Source organism: Diabrotica virgifera, chromosome 6 (assembly GCF_917563875.1).
Source record: "Diabrotica virgifera virgifera chromosome 6, PGI_DIABVI_V3a".
In the NCBI taxonomy this organism is placed as follows: domain Eukaryota; kingdom Metazoa; phylum Arthropoda; class Insecta; order Coleoptera; family Chrysomelidae; genus Diabrotica; species Diabrotica virgifera.
In genome coordinates, this window is record NC_065448.1 from 131,821,533 (window position 1) to 131,844,268 (window position 22,736).

Sequence of the window (22,736 nt, forward strand, 5' to 3'; positions counted from 1 at the left end):
CCTATCTAAATCAGCATTTTCCTCAACAGCGATTAAATTAATTAACTCAGTATGTTGATCATTAAAACTAGTATTAATATTTTCGTAATCTTTTGCAGCAAAGAGAAACCCTGGAACTAGAGATTCATCTACTAAAAGTTCATCTGCAAGCTTTTCAATTTGTCTAATTTTACAGACTTCAATATTACGCATCGCACGTAACCTTATGACGCGATTTTGTGTTCTAGCTGCCATGATAAAATGTTTTTATTAAAATATTTGTTAACTAAACCTTTAAAGATACGCTCTCAATAAGTTTAATCGTTGATATTATGTACTTTTAAAGTGAAAACTCAGTAAGTATCAATAATGTTTAATATTTATTATATTTGAGAATATATAACCGGAAATTAACACATAATTATTAGAAAAACAACAATATATTTATTTATATTTCCTTGTAACTAGAAAATCTACGCATCAAATATTTTTAAAATAAGGTATTCATTAACCCTTTCGATGCGGCTCTCTCTCCGGCGATACTCATGCCCCAGTGCGGCTATTTCTGACGTCAAAACGGTCGGCCGCTTTCGCGCTAAATAATGCGACTAAATGATTCTTTATAACGTTGTTTTATATAAACAAAATAATTGGGTAATTATTTATAATTTTTTTTATTTTTTTTTGAAACAAAATAAATTTTACAAAAAAATACAAAAACGCTATTGTTTAGAAAAACTTAGGATAGAAAGATAGATAAAACAAATTAAAAAATTATTGCACATATTTTTGCATTCAAATTCAATGTAAACAAATGTTAACAAAACAAATAAAAACAAAAAAATTATCCATAACAAAAAAACAACAAAATTATCCATAACAAAAGAAAAACAAAATTATCCAAAACAAAAAATAAAACCAAATAGTCATTTGTTATGTAGAACTTACTTTCTAAAAATGTTTGATGGTGTGAAATCTTTCAAAACAATTCACAACACATAAAGGCACATTGCACTCACGGCACATAAAACTTGTTTCTTTTCTTTTTTTGTTTTTGGCACACACAACACATTTTCTTAGTCCAACTTTCCTACTTGTTGTGGGAGGTACATGCGACGGAAAATGCCTACAAGTAAGCCGCAATGGATTGTCGTCGACTGATCTTCGACCTGCTGACGTGCGCATTTTCCCCTTGTGATTTTCTTCCACTATCTGTTGGATGAGTGTCAGTTGAAATTCTGCCAACGAAGTTTTAGTTTTTGCTACTATATTATTCAAAACGTTTGCATTGAGCAGAACCATATCCATAAGGTGAAGGAAAACTTTTTTGTACCATTTCGCAGTTTTTCGGACGCACTCTACTGAACTCAGTAGCATGTCCGTCTTGTCTACTGCACCCATAAACTTATTGTATGCAACAATACACTGGGGTTTTACAATTGTCCTCCCAGTGAGGCGATCTTTTTTACCAGTTTCCATACCGGTGTTGTTATGTAAGCTCGTAAGCATGTATACTTCTCGTTTATCACAATATTTTAGCGACAACAATTTGTCATCACTTCGGAAACTCCATTCTCCTCTCTGAAGCTTTTCTGCCATTTGCGGCATATATTTTCTATTTTTCCGCACAGTTCCACACGCATTTGTAGCTCTATTATACAGCCATACAAACAGACTGGGGCTTGTATACCAATTGTCACAATACAAAGTATGACCTTTATCCAAATAGCGTGCCAAAAGCGTTAGCACCACATCGCCAGATTTACCCAAATTACAATTATTCGTTTGTAAGTCAGTTGTTGCTCCAGTATAGACAACAAAATCGAGAATGTACCCAGTCACTGCGTCGCATAAAACAAAAAACTTTACACCAAATCGATGTCTCTTCGAGGGTATGTACTGTTTGAAAAAGAGTCGGCCTTTGAAAAGCAAAAGGCTTTCATCTATGCACAATTCTTTATGCGGCTTGACAGCGTTTCGGAAAGCATCACGTACGTGGTCTATTACTGCTCTAATCTTGACCAAACTGTCGCCGTTTTTTGGCAGATTGTTGTCCGAGAAATGCAACATTCGCAAAATCAGAAAAAACCTGTCACGCGACATAAGCTCAGAAAATGCTGGAGTAGATAATAGTGTGTTTGTTGACCAGTATTCACTGAGGCGCAATTTTTTTACACGAGGCATCAGATATGTAATCCCAAAAAATAACCACATCTCATTGAAATCTGTATCTTTCCATTTCTTCAAACGTGACTTAGCGGATACTTCCACATGTTCACAAACGTAAATATAAAATTTGTTTGTTTCCGTAACTATATGATTTACTATATTGTCCGTAAAAAATACTTTACAAAAATCCAAAGGTTTATTTTCAGCAGTCAGCCCATCAATTGTGCAACCAACCTCTGACGAGTCAAATGCAAATGTTTTTGGTAGAAGGTCTTTTTTTTTCCAGAGAAAATCGTAGGTATTATTCGATGTTTGGTCTTCGGGCTCTTGAGCAACGTCCATTTCTTCATCGGAATCTAAAGCATTTTGCGTATTTTCTATGTATTCGTCTTCACTGTCGCTTCGAGTAAGAATTTCAAGTAACTCTTTTTCAGTATAAAACTGCCCCTTCTTAGGTCTTGGTAACGCTTTTGAAGGCCCCGGTTGCTGCTCGTCCATTATTTATAAAAACTAATAGGACGATACTGATGTAAAAATGATGCAATACTAAAGTAAAACTGATAGAAATCGCAATGTTTTCGTGTTGGGACAAGCATCGGCAATGAGTGAATAACAACATCTAAACGCAGACGTAAAGAGACCGCCCACTACTCAGCAAGCGCTAGCCCCGCCTTGAATTACCCACAAATGAACACGTGCGCAGGAAACTGCAATTGTCGGCCACAGCACTTCACGGCAAATCAAAATAACTAAATGACGTCCATAGCACTGTAGGCACGGCAAATCAAAGACGTCAAATGACGTCCGCAGCATTCAAAGGGTTAAATAGTGCGCTTTGAATTTCTTACGTTATTTAAAATATAAATAAATAATAATAATGTACCAAAATATGAATTATTAGTAACATATATTTTTAATTATTCAATATTCAAAATTACAACGCCACCGCTTGTCATATGCCCTAAAAGAATGCGTATATATTTATATGTTTGTATCTGAAATGACTCTAAAATCTGAAATGACCTCCCAAACACATGAATTTAAAAACCTGCAGCCCTTAATGGCATGAGTGTTGTTTATCTATGTTGAGGAATTTAAAACGGATGTTAACCGCGTCGATGCGCTTGGGGTGAAAGTAGGCGAAAGAAACGACCTTTTGTGAAAAATAATGCACTGAATAATTTGAAATTTTATAATTTAATTATTTTAATTTAATTAATTACTTGAATTAATGTTTCTATTCGTAACTCGAAGGACCAATTTATTCTTATAGATCCTATTTTAGAAATAAGACACTTAATTAAAATAGGTGCTGGTGTCATATGATAATTTGAAAAGGTGAAAGAAGGGTCAAAAGTAAAATTAATCAATTAAAATGTGTGTGATGCATATGTACAGTACCTTAAATGATGTCTTCTTCTTCTTCTAAGTCGACTAAGGCTGGGGGGCGGTTTGGCACTTGTTTGATTTAAAACTAGATAAAACTGTGGTTTCGCACTGAATGTCTATACGAATCTGAGGGATGCGCGTATGTGCATCGCTTCCACAGGCTGTCTTAAGTGACCTTTGAGCCTAGGGGTAGAACAGGCCCGTATTGGTACGTAACACACACACACACACATGATTAAACAACAAAAAATGAATAATAATAAAACTTATTATAATATAATATAAAATATATAATATAAAACTAATAAAACAATATTAATTGCTAATTACATATATAAAAAAAAATATGTGGAGGGACGGAACAAATAGAATGTATCAAAGTACCTGCTATATGAAGGCAACATTATCTTTTTACGCTGACCCCGGCTATCCATTATTATTCAATGTGTATCCAGTAAAGCCATTTTTAATCTATCTTTGCTAAGAAATATATGGCCGGAGCGAATTTACCTATGCTCGTTTTCTGTAAGGTATTAAAATCTGGCCGCCGGAGCGAACTAGTATATGCCCAATCGAATCAGTCCTTCTTCAATGTATACAGGGTGAGTCATGAGGAAGTGTACATACTCCTACCTCGTATAGAGGCCCCTATGGGGAATAACAAATGACCATTAAAAAGTGTCTGCTCCCATTATTTAATAATATACAGGGCGAGTTTGGCATTTTGACAGAAATTTGTATTCGTCATAATTCTTGAACGGTCAGATCGATGTGTCTCTTATTTTGGTCAATCGTTACACTATTACCACCTAATAAACTGATTTATTCAAACTAGAAAAAATCAGGGCCTGCTTTAAAAATTTAGTTCGTTTGAGTCTTAGAAAAAAATTCACCCTGTATACGCTTTTTGAAAACTCTAATATGAATTTTACAAATTAGACAAATAGTCAATTAAAATGGCATATTTATTTTTTTCCCCACACGATTACTTAATTTTTTATAAAAAAATCAAATTTGACTATGAATTAAAAGTTTGGTAAAGTGAACCATAGATTAAAAAAAATTAACTATTATTACAAAAATTATTTTTTTTATACAAATATTTAATTTATGTTACCACCCAATCAACTGATTTATTCAAACTAGAAAAAAATCAGGTCCGGCTTTAAAAAATTAGTTCGTTTGGGTCTTAGAAAAAAATTCACCCTGTATACGGCATATTTGTTTTTTTTTCCCACACGATTACTTAATTTCTTATTAAAAAATCAAATTTGTCAAAATCGCAATTTTAACATAAAAATAAAAAAAAATTAAACAACGTTTTTCTTAAAATTAAAGTTTCACCATATTTTTTCTATAACACGTCTAGATCTAAAACTCCCCATAACACTTCTCTGTGGACTCTATAGTTTAACATAGACGTGATCAAATAGATACATTTTAAATTTTTTCACTTAATTTTTGCAATCTAACTTTGCAATTATTGACGAATCTGCACCTTTTATTTTTAAAAATTCATAACTTTTACGAGAAGAAGACTGAAAGTCTACGACAAAAGGTAAGAGATATGTGCTGTAACAATTTCAAAAAAAAATGTTAAAATGGTACAGTGTTGAAGTGAGTTAAACCGTGATTTTATTTGTTTTCATTTTTAGGTTAAAATTCCGATTTTGACAAATTTGATTTTTTAATAAAAAAATTAAGTAATCGTGTGGGGAGAAAAATAAATATGCCATTTTAATTGCCTATTTGTCTAATTTGTAAAATTCATATTAGAGTTTTCAAAAAGCGTATACAGGGTGAAATTTTTTCTAAGACACAAACGAACTAATTTTTTAAAGCCGGACCTTTTTTTTCTAGTTTGAATAAATCAGTTGATTGGGTGGCAACATAAATTAAATATTTGTTAAAAAAAAATTAATTTTTGTAATAAAAGTTAATTTTTTTAAATCTATGGTCCACTTTACCAAACTTTTAATTCTTAGTCAAATTTGATTTTTTTTATAAAAAATTAAGTAATCGTGTGCGGAAAAAAATAAATACGCCATTTTAATTGCCTATTTGTCTAATTTGTAAAATTCATATTAGAGTTTTTAAAAAGCGTATACAGGGTGAAATTTTTTCTAAGACCCAAACGAACTAATTTTTTAAAGCCGGACCTGATTTTTTTCTAGTTTGAATAAATCAGTTGATTAGGTGGTAATAGTGTAACGATTGACCAAAATAAGAGACACATCGATCTGACCGTTCAGAAATTATGACGAATAAAAATTTCTGTCAAAATGCGAAACTCTCCCTGTATATTATTAAACAATGGAAGCAGACACTTTTTAATGGTCATTTGTTATTCCCCACAGGAGCCTCTATACGAGGTAGGAGTATGTACAGTTCCTCATGACTCACCCTGTATATACCTTATCTATCCGAGGCCTACCTTTGATCGTTTATAAAATTCCCTGATCGCCCCTGGGCGATAAGAGTGTAATCCGTGTTGTGTTAAATCCTTGTACTCTCTTTTACAAAATTTATATCTGGCTGTGTAAGTTTTACCTTAAAGCCAAAAAAAACCAAAAACTATTTTTGCTCAGTATTTTAAATATATTCAACGTATCCTTTTTATACTTGGTAGAAAGTGTAAGTAGTATATTATGTACACCCTATGAAATTATGTTAAATACACGTTTATTTTTATACACGGCTATTACCAGAAGCATACGACAGGGGCCGTAAATGGTTGACCCTTACCAAATTCTAAGTCACTGGCGAAATTGTCATTTTAGCGCAATTTTTAGATTCTCCAATACTCTCTATGTAAATAACTAAAGCTCGGATAATAGCCAAAATGCCCTTTTTTGCCTATTTTGCCTATTATAATTGTTTTTTGCACTTTTTGCCTTTTTTCGTAAATTTCGCCTATTTGTGCCTTTTTTAAAATTTCATGGTACTACCCATGATATTATTCTATTACTAAACTATTCTATAATAAAATTTTGGGTCAATAATAAAATATCAATGGTTTGTTTATATAATAGATTTCTAGGAAAATGTACCTGATCGAGACTTGAGGGTTAACTATTTGGAAATCCCTAAGCTTTATTAGTTTATCATCAGTTGTACAGTCGGTTACTGTATCAGAGTTTAGTCACAAATTGCTATATCCTAGTTTAGTTTTGTTGCGTATACCGAAAAGCAAAGAACACGTTTTAAAACGTTTTAGATATTTGTGTGAAAAGATGACATCTAAATTAAGGCTATGGATCGCACCTTATTCGGAACTTTCTCTAGAAGGAGATGGAGCATTTTTTAAACCATGCGGCAAATCGGTAAGTTTTATTTTTTCTCTTTTTTTTCTCGTCCCACAACATAACTCAATTCTAAAGCGGTTTTAGAATTCTAATTATTTTTTTTTAATTCTCAGATTTCCAGTAGAAAAAAGTAGTTTATTGACCAGCATTGTGGAACCCCACTTCATAAACGTAATTTGGAAAAATTAAATTCCTCTAAGTTAGCCCAAATATCTCTGCGGGATAGTTTAAGCAGTTCAAAAAAAAAGGAGGAAGACGCATTTAAATTTGATTTATGCCAGATGATGACTGCATCCAACATTCCTCTATATAAAGTTAATAACCCTAGTTTTAAATGCTTTTTCGAAAAATATCTTAATAAATCCTTACCGGACGAGAGTACATTGAGAAAACATACTGTGGAAAAATGTTATGTGGAATTTATTTCAAAATTTTGAGCGGGAGTTAGAGGGCAATTTTTTGTATATTATCGTGGATGAAACGACAGATGTATGCGGCAGGTATATATGTAGCTAATTTAATGATTGGAATTTTGAACGAAAACTTTGTGAGAAATCCTTATTTAGTTGCCGTTAAAGAATTGGAAAAAACAAACAATTTAACAATAAGTCGATTTATACAAGATAGTTTAACAAACCTCTTTTTACCCAACCCTATACCAGTGAATAAAATAGTTTTAATGCTTTCAGATGCTGCGGCATATATGTTAAAAGCTGCTGTTAATTTAAAGATTTTTTTATCCTAATTTAATTCATTGCACTTGTGTAGCCCACGGGGTAAATAGAATTGCAGAAGAAATAAGAAATCTGTTTCCGTTGGTAAATAATTTTATAAATTTTATGAAAAAAGTTTTTGTAAAGGCTCCGTTGAGGGTGCAAATATATAAAGAAAGACTTCCCGGTGTCCCTTTGCCACCTAAACCAGTAATTACAAGGTGGGGAACCTGGCTCGAAGCAGTTTTTTTACTTTGAACACTGCAATGAAATAGAATTAGTTATGTCAGAATTTGATGATGATATTTCCGAAGCCATTCGAGAAGCAAAAAAAATATTAAAAAATCCCAAATTGAAACAGGAACTCGCTTATATCAATGACAATTATAAATTAATAGTTACCACAATTACCTTATTAGAAAACCAAGAGATAAATTTATGTGAGTCAGTAAAATTAATAGATAATTTAAAGACGAAAATTAAATCGGCACCTGGAAGTAACGGTCAATTAATTTAAAAAAAAAATGAAATATGTTTTCGACAAGAATGAAGGTTTTTCGTTTTTATCTAATGTTACTAAAATTTTGAATTTTACGAGGAATTACAAATTATGCCAGATTTATTATCCGCTCTGAAATATGCTCCAATTACATCTGTCGATGTCGAACGTTCGTTTTCAATGTACAAATTAATTTTAAGTGATCGAAGACATAGTTTTGCGACTGAAAATATTGAAAAACATTTAGTTGTTTCTATTAATGATAAAATTTTAAGTGGTTATAAATAATAAGTTATATTCCTTTATTGTCTATATTTTGCCTAAATGTTAATATTCCTGCATTTTTTAATAAAATATTTGCCTATATAGGCGCCTTTTTCTTCAATTTTTGTTGCCTATAAATCCGAGCTTTATAAATAACATTCGTTTCCCTCGTAACGATAAAGTCGTTAGTTTTCCAGATATTTGAAGTTAAACATGTAACGGCTCAGTTATTTTGATTAATGTATTGTGCTGGTTAATTTTAAATTTGAAATATCTCGAAAATTAATGATTTTATCCTTAAGACTATTATGCAATTTGAAGTACACATAGCTAACATTTCAAAGAAAAAAGTGATATTGTTATGATATGTGCTTTTGCCCAGGGTGAGTTTCACCCCTTCTCGTTAGTGAAAATTCGTTCAAAATAAGTCCGGAAATGAAAAAACAGACTAATTCTAAGTAACTTTTTTTGTAGAGTTTTTTCACATTTTTGAGTTATTTGCCAATCAAGTCAAGTCACTGTTTTTGAGTTATTTGTGGGTGAATATGTTTTACGAGTTTTCACGAGTAAATACATTTTTCACGAAAACAAAACACGTTTCTAGATGGAGTTCCGCAAATAAATCCAAACAATTAGCATTAGAAACACCTGAATAAACCGATTTTTAAATACAGCACATAGAGACTTGCTACTTTTTGAATTGTATTCAGGATGATGCATAAAAATGCATCCAAAGTGAACTAAAATGTCAAAATAAGAATATTAAGGGTCAGATTTTGTTACTTAGGGATTTTTGGGGTCTCCGAACACGACTATGTAATCAGAATTGACCCCCGGACTAACTGGTGCCCAGGGTAACTATTAAGGCACGTAATCTTGATGTTCGCGGCTTATTGGCACTAAATTGATGCAAAATTGATTACTTGGATATTTTTGGAGACGCTGAACACGAATACGCCATTAGAACCTACCCTCAGAGCACCTGGTACCCAGTGTCACTGCTGAGGCACGTCATCTTCTAGAGTTTGATGCAAACAGATTTATCGGAGTGTTTTTTGGGTCGCTGAAAACGAATATGCCATCAGACCGACACCCGGAGCACCTAGTGTCTAGAGTAACTTTATCTTCTGCAGTTTCGAGTGATTTCGGCACTAAATTGATGCACACAGATTATAGCTGAGTTTTGGGGCTGTTGGATACAAATACAGTCATCACCGTCATCACACGAAGAAAGTCATCTTCTTAAGTTTCGAAGATTTGTGGTACTGAATGCATACAAATAGATTACCAGGCGATTTTTGAGGTCGCTGGATATGGATACACCATCAGAACTGACACCCGGACCACCTGGTGCCCAAGGTCACTGCTAAGGCATGATATCATCTGGACTGTGAAAAATTTATGGGCACTAGGTGCACGGGGTGTCGGTTCTGATGGCATATTCTCGTTCCGTTACTCCGAAAATACCCCTAGTAGCACCTCTTTTGACACGTTTAGGCCTTTTTGAATGCATTTTATGCCCTTTAAAATACAACTATAGGTTTCCACCCATTTTTTCATAGTAGACTTTTTACTTGACATCATACTAAACATAATGCAAAAGTTGCAATTTTCTAGGTGCTGTTTAAAAATCGATTTATTCTGTGCTCAATGCCCTGGTCTAGTATACAGACTTCATACATACACCATGTTTTCACTTTTTATAAGCTATAAATTATGAGCATATTTATGAGGATAAAATTTTTTTCGGTAAAATACTTTCTTTTTGAGTTATTTTCGAGGAACCGTACAAAAACCTGTTTTTTTTTTGTTTGTTGAAAAATAAACATATTGCAAATAACTCCAAAAGTATTGGCATGGTGAAAAAACTCTATAGAACAAAGGTTGCTTAGAATTACACAATTTATCAATTTCCGGACTTATTTTGGACGTAATTTTTTTCGTTCCCATAATGCAAAAGCACACGTCACCATACTATCACTTTTTGCATTGACATGTTAGCTAGGTGTATGCCAAATTTCCTGTCACTCCAGGCAGTTCTTTAAAATTCGGAGCAAAAACCGTGAGTAAATGGACTATATATTATATATTTATATATAAATTACAAATTCAAAGATCGTATGTAACGTGTAAGGTTATTTAATAAGTAAGATTACATTTTATAGGGACGTGTCCCTTATACGTTACGAGACTTATAAAGAAATGCGAGTGAGGTCTCGTTGTCTGCAAATCCCATTTTCTATGCTCGTCACTTCTAATCGAAATAAACAACATCGGATGTGCTTTGGCTTGGCTGAACGGCTAAAAGGCTGGCGACCGCTGCGTGAGACTCTATCTCTCAAGAATTAATTTACTGCTGAAAAACCTGCAGCTAATACTAAAATACCCATGCAAAAAATAAGCATTCTCTTGACGTTGCCATATAAATAAAGAATTATTAAACTCGGCGTTTATTAAATTTTTTCCTGGTTTGTACAAAACACAAAAAATATTACTTTTTTCTACTACTTTTCCTCTTCGGAAGTTTTAAATTACTTATGTTCATTTAATTGCGGTTATCAACTAGTTGTCAATATTATACATTACACAATATATTTACACAACATATTACACAAAAGATATTACCAATAATTTTCTCATTTAGTTTTAGATTAGGCCAGATTAGACCAATAATGGCATACGCGGCAGAAACTCGACCTGACAGAGAAAGGCAAAACGATTGCTCGAAACAGGGGAGATGAAAACCCATTTGAAAAATTGATGGTAAGACTCTATGGGACATAGCTAGAAGTACAGATATAGGGGAGGTGGGCCTAAGACGGGATACTTTTCTTTTGAAATTTTCTGAAGCACAAGTATAAAGTCAAATAAGACTCAATTATGGTGCTTGTCTCTTATTAGTCAATTATGTAAAACATTGTTATCAAACTTATGAATAATTCTGAAAAACGTAGTCAGAAAAAAATTTATATTCAAACAGATGCACAGTTTCCCTTTTTACCTATAAGTGTTGGTAAAACGGGAAATAACATAGAGGTAAAACGGGATAAGAATTTTTCACAAATGACAGGTTCTTAAAGTTAATTTTTATAAAAAGAACTGAAACAAAAGATTATTAGACATTATTTCCACACATCACATACAAACGTGTCCTCGTCATCCTCGGCACCGGCGCAAGCGTCATGCGCCCATTTATGGCAACGAGAGCACATTATCCAACCCTCTCCGGGCCTGTCTTCTAAGAAATTGTTGCTGCAATATAAACATGCGACGTTGACTTCTTCAGTTTCGGATTCACTACTGCTACTTTCCTTCTTTATATACTTCTTCCTTTTCCCTTTTGTAACTTCAATATTATCCAACTCCATTGACTTGTTTTTATTCTTAATGTTTATTTCTGAAGACTGTTTATTTCGGCTACTGCTTTGAAGAGATTTAATTTTTGTATTAGTATTAATTTTTTTAACGCTCACTCTTTTATTTTTCCCTTCTTGCTCTTTGAAAGACTTCTCTAGTTCTTCTTTGTAAGGGGTACTTGTGAGAATAGCCGCTTTACCTTTCTTCACCTTCCTTGTTTTTTTCGGAGCTACCTTATCTGCCACCTTTGGGTAGGGGGCAATTTTTTGAGGAGAAATATAGTGGTGAGTTTTGCTAGTGGATGGTCTAATATCGTCTTCAACTGAACAATCATTTTCCTCGGATTCGATTGAACCCAGTGGCTGCCCGATTTGTCCGATTTGTTCCACTGGCGTAACTTCCCTAGGAATTTCAATAGACTCTGTGCGTTCTGGGGGCTCTTCCGATAATACTGCGCCATCGTCTCCATTAGGCTCAGTTAATGGTCTCTCTGTAGACAGAGAAGCTGCAAACATGTCATCTGTGAAGACAGTACGGTCTACTGGATAAATTCCGGTCTTCTTGAACCCATTTATGGCGTTGAACGGTGTTGCAGCTTGTAGATAAGCATGGCCAAATAATGAACCAATTTGAGGTAAAGTTACACACTTGCCTGGATTTTGCCTCAGCCAAACTTCCACTTGTGCAGTATAAAAGGTACTTAGCGGTGCCATGAACGAAACATCGAGCGGCTGCATACGGTGACTGCAGTGTGGAGGTAAACATAAAATTTTCACACCATTCTCCCTTGATTTTTCTATAGCGGCAATATTTTGAGTGTGGGTTTTGTGTCCATCGAGTATAAGCAATGCTGGATTGTCTTTAGAGGCTTGCGTGTGGATGAGGAAGTGATCAAACCATTTAGTGAATAGATCAATCTGCATCCAGCCAGATTTATGTGTTACCCCCAAAGTTCCTGGTGGAACGCCATGCATAAAGTGCTGCTGCATATTTACCCTGGGAAAAATGATCATCGGTGGGATGAATATTCCACTAGCGCTCATGCAGATCACTGCAGTCGATAACTCACCACGCTCTGCTGATGTGAGTGTACCCGCTTGTTTTTTACCTCTCAAGGCCACTACCTTTGATGGACTCCCTTGCACTGTTGTGATCCCCGTTTCGTCCACATTGAAAATTCGATTTGGAGTAAACTTCATCTTATCTTGAAGGGGCTCCAAAATATAAAAAAAAAAGTTATTGCTTGTTTGTTGAAGCCTCGAGCCCTAGCTGCAGAAGTAGCTTCTGGCAATCGCAAAGAGAGCTTATGTCGCTGCAAAAACGAACGTAATCAGTGCCATCCAGCCAGTTTGGTGGTCTTGTTGAAATGATGTTCGACATTATTAATTTCAGCCAATTTGAATGCAAGACTACGAATACTTCTTGTTGTTAATCCATATAACATCATTTCCATGTTTTTTGCATATTCTACTAACTTTTGTTCCAATTCCACCGGGAATGTTAACTTCCTGCTGCCAAGTTTCTTTGCGGTTCCTTTTGCTACTTGATTTGTATCCTTAAATCTTCGTTCTAGTGTTGACTTGGGAACATTAAACGTTTTCGCAGCACTCAGAAAACCATGAGTACCATCTCGTACAGACTCCAGGGCTCTAACCATCGACTCTTCGGACCACGAATTGCGGTTAGATTTCCTTTTATAATTGGAAGGCATCTGGAAATAAATGAAATCATATATAAAAGAGATATGTAGGTAAAACGTTTTACGAAAGAATTAACGAGTTTTACGTTTAATGAATTACGTTTAATGAAAGAAAATTGTAACGAGAACCAAGTCACAAAACAAATTTTGACAGCATACAAGTGGAATGTGGAGTGATTTACCGCAATATACGAATCATAAAGCTCTAAGTAAGAGCGGCAAACATTCCATCCGGAATTAGAAGCTCTGATGATGATGATGATCTTTATACCATTATTGTCAATATTCACATATGCATACATACACATAAGTTCCTCTTTGATATCCTTCTAAGCCATTAAGTTAGATAACATAAAAGGTCCACCTTGCTGTGTTCACTCCTAGTAATTAATTTCTCGAGGCCTATGAAGAAGCCTCCCGTTCCAGTTAGTTTTTATCATGCTTTTGTTGCATTTTTCGTATTTAAAAAAATGCGCAGAATACCATATGGTAAGCTTCATGAGCTATCTCCTGAGATTCTTCCTAATGATAATCCATAAGAGAATTTACAAGTTGTGTGAAAGTCAAATTTGCCCCAACCTGTTTGGGTTCATAAATGCTGTTGTTACGAAAGAGGCTCTCTAAATACAAGTATTATTCCAGATATGCAGAGATGCCAATTTTGACATAAATATGCGTATGTCTGATTGACAACGAGAAAGTATTTGATCGACTACAGCACGACAAGATGATGGAAATACTAAAAGAATCAGAAATTAACAACTAAAATCTAAAAATAATTATTATAAACCTTTACTGGAATCGGACCGAAAATCTCAGAGTTGAAGGTGAACACACTGAATATGCCAGAAGACCTAGCCAGAATGACAGATAGGCGATGGACAAAGAGGTTATTGGAATGGAGATCAAGGGAAGACAAGAAAAGCGTCGGCCGACCGCCTACAAGATGGACTGACGATTTAAGAAGGCTAAATAAAAACTGGATGAGAGCGAAGCAGGATAGACAGGGTTGGAAATTAAAGGAAGATGATGACGACACAAAATACGTAAGAATTATGCATAGAGTGAGACAAGATTGTATTTTGTCTTCAGTCTCTACTCTAATCTTCAGTATCTACTCTGAAAGCATGTTTATCGAATGCTTGCAATAAACTAAAATATATATTGTATTAATGGGTACCGGCTAAGCAACATCAGATATGCAGATGACAGTATAGTATTTGCGGAGAATCTGGAACACCTACAACAACAAAATCTAAGATCTAAGAACAAAATTACGTATTATAGGCAACAATAATCTGCCCAGGCTAATCTGACCCTTCTTTTGACTCCGCTGTTTGGTTTTCCTTATTTATTTTTATGATCTGTCCCAAATATATACATTCGTTAACCGCTTCTATTGTGGTGTCGTTTAGTATTACGTTTCTATTATCTTGTGTGTTTGTCATTGTTTTTGTTTTGGCAAATTTCATTTTTAGACCTATTTGTTTGGATTAATTTGCTAGTTCGTTTAGCATGGTTTGTAGTTCTTCAAAACTTGATGCTATTACTACTGCATTGTCTGCATACCTTAGGTGGTTTAGTTTCTTTTCATTTATGTTTATTCCCATGTTTGTCCATTCCATTGTTTTAAAAACATCTTCCAGATTAGCCTGGGCAGGATTTGGGAAACTAAAATGGGTCCTCAAAATGAAAAAAAAAAACAACAATACTTTAAAACAAGAGTGTTTGACCTGTGCATACTCCCAATTCTCACATACGCATTGCAAACATGGACCTTGACCAAGGCAAACATGGATAAAATAATGAAGACACAAAGAGCCATGGAGAGAGCAATGTTAGGAGTAAAATTGAGAGACAAAAAGCAAAACAACCGGGTAAGAAATAAAACAAAAGTCAAAGACGTAGGACAACATATAGCTGGGCTAAAATGGAGCTTCGCAGATCATAACGCTAGACAAACGTACAATAGGTGGAGTACCACGATACAACAATGGAGACCATGGACAGGAAAAAGAGCAAGAGGACAACCCCAGATGAGATGAGGAGACGACATTAAAAAGATAGGAGGAACGCACTGGAAACAGAAAGCACTAAACAGAAGCGAATGGAGGAAACTGGGAGAAGCCTATGTTCAAAATTGGATGAATTAAAGGGCAAAAGAAGAAGAAGAAGAAGAAGAAGAAAGCAACCATATAAATATAAAGAAGACAAAGCTTATGATTATAAGCAACAAAAAAGATAACGGAAGATCAATAATTGCCCATTGGAAAAGCTACATCCAACTTCAACTGGATGGGGACCTTTTTTAAGAGCACAACGTCTCTCTTTGTCTCAAAGTAAGGATGCTGCGATTCTACATCTTCTATGTTATTTTTTATAGTAGTGAATAGTGGACCTTAAACAAAGATGTGTGCCGAACGTTGAAAGCATTTAAGATGTGACTATATCGGAGAAAACTCAGAATTTTGTGGACTGAACAAATCACAACTGCGCAGGTCCTCAGAAAAATTCTGAGTTACTGATAACCATTAGATCTGAAAAGTTGCAATACTTCCAACAATAGATATTGCAAAACATGACCAATTAATTCAGATATGCCCTCCTACAAGCCATTCTGCAAAGGAAATATCTAAAAAGCGAGGTCCATGAAGAAGAAAAACATCCTAATTAAAAAACCTCAAAACCTGGTTCAACACAATATTTGGGCAGCTATTCCGAGCTGGTGTAGATAAGATAAAGAACGCCATGATGGTCGCTAATAATCATCACGGATAGGTACATCTAGAAGAAGATGCCTTTCGCCATATCCTTTGTTACTACTTATCAATCAGTATCGTTATATCTAACGCTTGTTTTTGCCCCGTCTATATTCTCTTTCATCTTACATTTTTACTATTTAATTCTTAATTTGTGTGTTATTTTAACCTTCCGATGACCAACCTTTTTTGGTTACACGGATGACCAAAAGGGGGGGGGGGGGGAAATGAGCCCAGGTCAAAAATGTCAAAAATAAAAATTAACAAAAAAATGAAGTTTTTTTTTTAATTTTTTTTATTTTTTTTTGGCATGGACTTTATGTCATTCAGCCAGTCACAACATGAGTATTAGTGTCAGGTGTAGTGTGTATGTTGAGTAAGTGCCTTGTTACTTTGCAAAGTCGACGTGATTAGCGTAAAACTACTTGGAATTACACATAATAGACCGTATTTTACTAAACATCAACTTTAGAGTTTTCGTTTACATATTTTGTTATATATTTTGTTTTTCGTAAAATATAGGGAATTTTTATTATTTCAAAATATGCGGATATCTAGAATGATATTAAAGTCAAATAAAAAATAATGAGTTTAAAATTGAAAATACTTTTGAATTGATTAAAGAAAAACATACGCTGGGGTAACAATTTCCCCCGCTTGGTCATCCGAAGGTTAAATGATTAATTTAAATTCTACTACGATTTTTTTAAGTAGGTACCTATTCTATTTTTTAGGTTTTGTTACACTTCAATATTGCCAATATTGGAAAATGTTCATCTGCCTTTCGGTTAACATGTTGAGTTATTCTCTTTAATAACCATCAGATTCGCTTGAGTGCTCATGTTGCAATAACCACGGTACAATGCATACCGGTTTTGAGTTTTCCCACTCTGGGTCGAAATTGATTAACGGAATAACCCATGCAAACAATAATAACTAAAATACGGCTTCAGGAGATCCGTAAATGGAAAATTCATCTATTAAGAGGGAAAGGGATTATACGGCTCTGTGATAAATATACATAGTACTAGAGAGTGAACAAACTTAGATTTTCAGTCATTATTAACTTTGAGATAAATCTGGTTATTAGAGAACTAAACTGTTTCAGGTTATATAATTTAGTTAGACACCAGTATTTGACGAACGTAGTAACGAAAATAAAATATTTTCTATCTACTCTATCTTATATTATAAATAAGTTTTAATTCGAGAAAACTGTCATGATAATAGCAGTACGTGAAGGGTTTAAAGCGTGCGTGAAATAACAATGTATTTGAATGGTATTTACTTTTTCGCACTGTCTTTTGGCATACTTTCATATAATATACTGCGTCTAATATACTTACGGTTGTACGTCATCCGCGTCACAGCCCGTGACGTCACATGATACCAACACGAAATATTTAGGCCGTAGGCACATACGCGTAGAAATAATATTTGAAGATTTCTATTAATGAAAGACTGAGTTTTTCAACCTAATAAAAATATTTGTAAAATAAAATATTTTTAAAAGATTTTTAATGGAAAAACTTATTGGTCCATTTTCCTGGTGACACCTCCAAGGCTTCTACAATATGCAAGCCAGATGTATGCTGCAGTGAAGACAAAAGGGAAGGAATTCTACACTATGCAATTCACAAGCCCCGTCTGCAACTTAGTAAAGTTCCAACGGAAAATGGACCTAGTTACTCTATAGGAGTAATACTAATATAAAATAAAAATATATACCATTTTTATTCAGTAGAAATGCAAAGCCAAAAGCCATTTTTATTTTATATTAGTATTACTCCTATAGAGTAACTAGGTCCATTTTCCGTTGGAACTTTACCAAGCTGCAGACGGGGGTTGTGAGTTGCATAGTGTAGAATTCCTTCCCTTTTGTCTTCACTGCAGCATCCATCTGGCTTGCATATTGTAGAAGCCTTGGAGGTGTCACCAGGAAAATGGGCCAATAAGTTTTTCAATTAAAAATCTTTTAAAAATATTTTATTTTATAAATATTTTTATTAGGTTGAAAAAATTAGTCTTTCATTTAGCAGATGCCGCTACGCACCTACTACCTTCACGTCAGTTGCAATGGGGGACTAATATGTCGAACAATTTTTACCTGGAGTAGAGAAAGCAGCCTATGCATTCTCTGAAGAGCCTCTAACAAGAGGTGAAATCGTCGATAAGAGTGCTGACTGTACTCTCTAATCTAAGTAAAAATTAAGACGGTTTTTGGCTTCGCATTGCAACTGAATAAAAATGGTATACATTTTTATTTTAATTTCTATTAATGTACATTTAAAGAAACATACCCTAACTTGTTTCATTTAATTTGTATAAGTGGGCGTTTTTATAAAGCACACTTGTTCGGATTACACTATAACTGCAATCGAAAAAAGATGATATTTTGGCATAAATTGGTAACTTTTATTTGACAGTTGCGGTGATGACACTTCATATTTGCTTTTATTCTTTACTATAGATATTTTTTCATTATATTTACTGTTTTTATTATTTACTTTAACGTAGGATTAAAACTTAATTAAATTATTGTTTTCTATTTCTAAAGTTTTTATTTATTTACATTCAATATTAATTTGTTTTGTTCTATAGTCCACGTTTGCAACAATTATGCGATATATTTGACTTAAAATGGATTTAGGATTTTTTTATACTTTGGCAACTATGTCAACTTAGATCGCTGACGTGAATTATGACGTGCAACGCAACGGTATGATAAGTATGATAAGTAAGATAACGGTATCATAAGTATATTAGACGAACTCTAATCAAATATTCTTAACTTTCGCGTTTTCATGGTGATGACATGTGAGCAATAAATTACAACAAAAGTTTTGACACTTTAGTGGTTTAACAGAAATTAGAATTTTTAAATGTCAAAGTTATAAAAATTGTAGAACAGAAATATATTCCAGTGACGAACAGTTGCAGTTTTTTAATTTTGTTTATCGTAGATAAAATATCGTATGAAACTGTGCGTGAAGTGATTTTGGCGCACTTACGCAATGTATAGCACTCGCACCGCTCGTGCTCTGAACATCGCGTGAGTGCGCAAAAAGCATACTTCACTAACTCTTTCATAAATAACTATTTAGTTCATTTTAAATTTTTATACAATTTTGTCCATTTAAAATGTTAATATAGAAGTCTGTATATTTCTAAAAGTATGTAATAATTATGATTTTTTATTTATTATACTCATAATACACATAGTGTACAGAAACTCTCCTAAAAACGAAGACCGGAGATTTGTTAGATAATTTTAAGACAATTTAACCTAATTCACCTAGTCAGAAAATGCTTCCTAAGGAAGCTAGAGCTCTTTGAAGATAGTGCCTTGTAATTAATTTTTTTAATATCTTTAGAACCCTTCTATTTAGAATAACGAAAATTGGTACGCATATTTATCTTCCAGGGGTAAATCGAATCCATCAGTTACGAAATTCTAGTATGGGTCATAGGCTTTCATTGTGTGTACGTAAACAGACATTTTGTTGCATAACTTTTTTGTCTTTAACTTTTAAACATTTTTGACACAGGATTATTAAATTGTGAGGTACTAAAAGGTACTCTTGCTTTAAGTTGGTAGGATGCACCATTTTCTAGAAAAATTTTAATTTTTTGTATTTGAAAAAAAATTTAAAAAATTTCCAAAAAAAAAACAGTGTATTTTATAGGCCCGGATCCCGCGTACCAAAAAAAAGTTGATAATTAGCAAGCTGAAAATGTGTTAAAAGCTTAACGTTGTTTAGTCGGACAAAGTTTGGTATACGGGAACACTGGAACGGGGGAAGTTTTAATTAGGGAACCGGTTAAAAATTTGAAAGGTCAGACTACGAAAACGTCCCATGTATTTTGTCGGACAGAAGTTACAAATAATTTTTTACCCTTTCATTAAACTCTCATGCAAAAACCAGACTGGTATTTATTTATCACCAACATAATTCCTGTCAGTTGACATGTTCCACGTGTCGTCCTTATGAAAATGCTCAGTTGATGATAAATACCAGTCTGATTTTTGCATGAGAGTATAATGAAAGGGTAAAAAATTATTTGTAACTTCTGTCCGACAAAATACATGGGACGTTTTCGTAGTATGACGTTTAAAATTTCTAACCTGTTCCACAATTATAACTTCCTATGTTCCAGTGTTTCCATACATCAAAGTGTGTCCAACTAGACACCGTTAAACTATGAACAAATTTTCAGCTTGCTATTAATCAACTTTTTTTTGGTACGCGAGATCCAGGCCTATTCCCACTTAAAGCAAGAGTAGCTTTTATCGGAGTTGTACGGAGTTGAATCATGGACTCTCACAGACGCCACCTGCAAGAAAATTGAGGCTTTTGAGATGTGGCTTTATCGTCGAATCCTGAAGATATCTTATACCGACCACATTACTAATGAGGGTGTTTTGCTGAGAATGAAAAAAGAAAAGGAGCTGTTAATCAAAATAAAGACAGCCAAAATCGAATACCTCGGTCACATCATGAGGAACAGTGAGATATATGGACTGCTGCAACTGGTCTTGCAGGGAAAAGTAGAGGGAAAGCGAGGACCAGGAAGGCGAAGGATTTCCTGGCTGAAAAATCTACGAACGTGGTTCAACACAACCATTACAAATCTTTTCAGAGTAGCAGTGTGCAAAGTGCAGATTGCCATGATGGTCGCCAAGATCCGAAACGGATAGGCACTACAAGAAGAAGAAGCTTTTATCACTAGAATGCCTCATAATTTAATAATCTAGTGCCAAAAATGCTTAAAAATTAAAGACAAAAAAGGTATGCCATAAAATATATTCGTTACCCTATCTAAAACGAACACCTATGACCGATACTAGAAATAATTCGCAATTAATGCAATCGATTTATCTCTGGACGATGAATAAACATACCAGTTTTTCTTTTTCTAAATAGTTTTGATCGATTTTTCTTTTCAAATTCAAAAACGAGAAATTTGCAAATTGATTTTTCACAAAGTGGTGTATTCTACTGACTTAAAAAAGAGTACCTTTTAGTACTACAATACCACACAATAATATTTCAGTGTCAAAAATCCTTAAAAGTTAAAATCAAAAAAGTTATGTAGGTTATAAACTAACCGTTGCCCTATCCTTAACGGACGTCTATGACCGCTACTAGCAACTCGCAATTCTTCTTCTTCTTCTTTGTCTAACCATTCACGTCCACATCTAAACATAAGCTTCTTCAAGCCTTCCTTTCCATTGTTTTTAATTTTACGCTACTTTTAGCCAATTTTTCCTGGCAGTCAATTTCAGATCATCTGTCCATCTCATAGGAGGTCTGCCTCTGGGTCTTTTATGTTGGTATGGTCTCCAGGTTAGAACTGTTCTGCGCCATTTTTTTAGATCGCTCCTAGCTATCTGTCCAGCGGATTCCCATTTCAATTTTAATGATTTTTGTACCACGTCGGTGACTTTGGTTTTCTGTCTTACCCATGTGTTTGTTTTCCTGTTCTTAAGTGATACGCCTGCCAAGCATTAATCTTCCCATCGCGTGTTGAGTGACTGTGAGTATACTCATATTCTTTTTTGTGATTGTCCATGTTTGTGCTCCAATATATTAATTATTTAAGAATAGCTTACAATTTACAGTGTTGTATGAGAGGGATTATGACCTTATTTCTAAGACTTACCACAAATAAGTTTTGTTAAAACGTCTTACCTAAAACAAAAAAAAAAAAGATAATTAGACAATCCAATATTTTATTTAACGTATTAAATAGTAACAAAGGTAGCCAACTTTTAGCAGCAGAACAGGATACAATCGAACAAGTACATAATAGTTTTTAAATTAATTTAATATACAGGGTGTCCCGAAAAGAATGGTCACAAATTATACCACATATTCTGGGGTCAAAAATAGTTCGATTGAACCTAACTTACCTTAGTACAGATGTGCTCACAAAAAAAGTTACAGCCCTTTGAAGTTACAAAATGAAAATCGATTTTTTTCAATATATCGAAAACTATTAGAGATTTTTTATTGAAAATAGACATGTATAATTTTTATGTCAGGAACATCTTAAAACAAAATAATAGTGAAATTTGTCCACCCCATAAAAAATTTATGGGGATTTTGTTCCCTTAAACCCCCCCAAACTTTTGTGTACGTTCCAATTAATTCATTATTGTGGTACCATTAGTTAAACACAACGTTTTTAAAACTTTTTTGCCTCTTAGTATTTTTTCGATAAGCCAGTTTTTATTGAGATTCGGCTTCTTTTTCAATATATTTACGTAAAAATTTTATGGGGGTTTTGTTCCTTTAAACCCCCCTAATGTTTGTGTACGTTCCAATTAAACTATTATTGTGGTACCATTAGTTAAACACAGTGTTTTTAAAACTTTTGTCTCTTAGTCTTTTGTTCATAAGTCACCATTTATCGACATGTAGCTTCTTTTTCAAAATATACCTAAAAATGTAAATTATAAATAAATTTTCAGATTATTAACAGGTCTCTATAACCGTACTTAACCATATACAAATATGTGGTGGATTCGACAAATATTCAAAATATCTCGATAAACACTGGCTTATCGAAAAAGTACTAAGAGGCAAAAAAGTTTTAAAA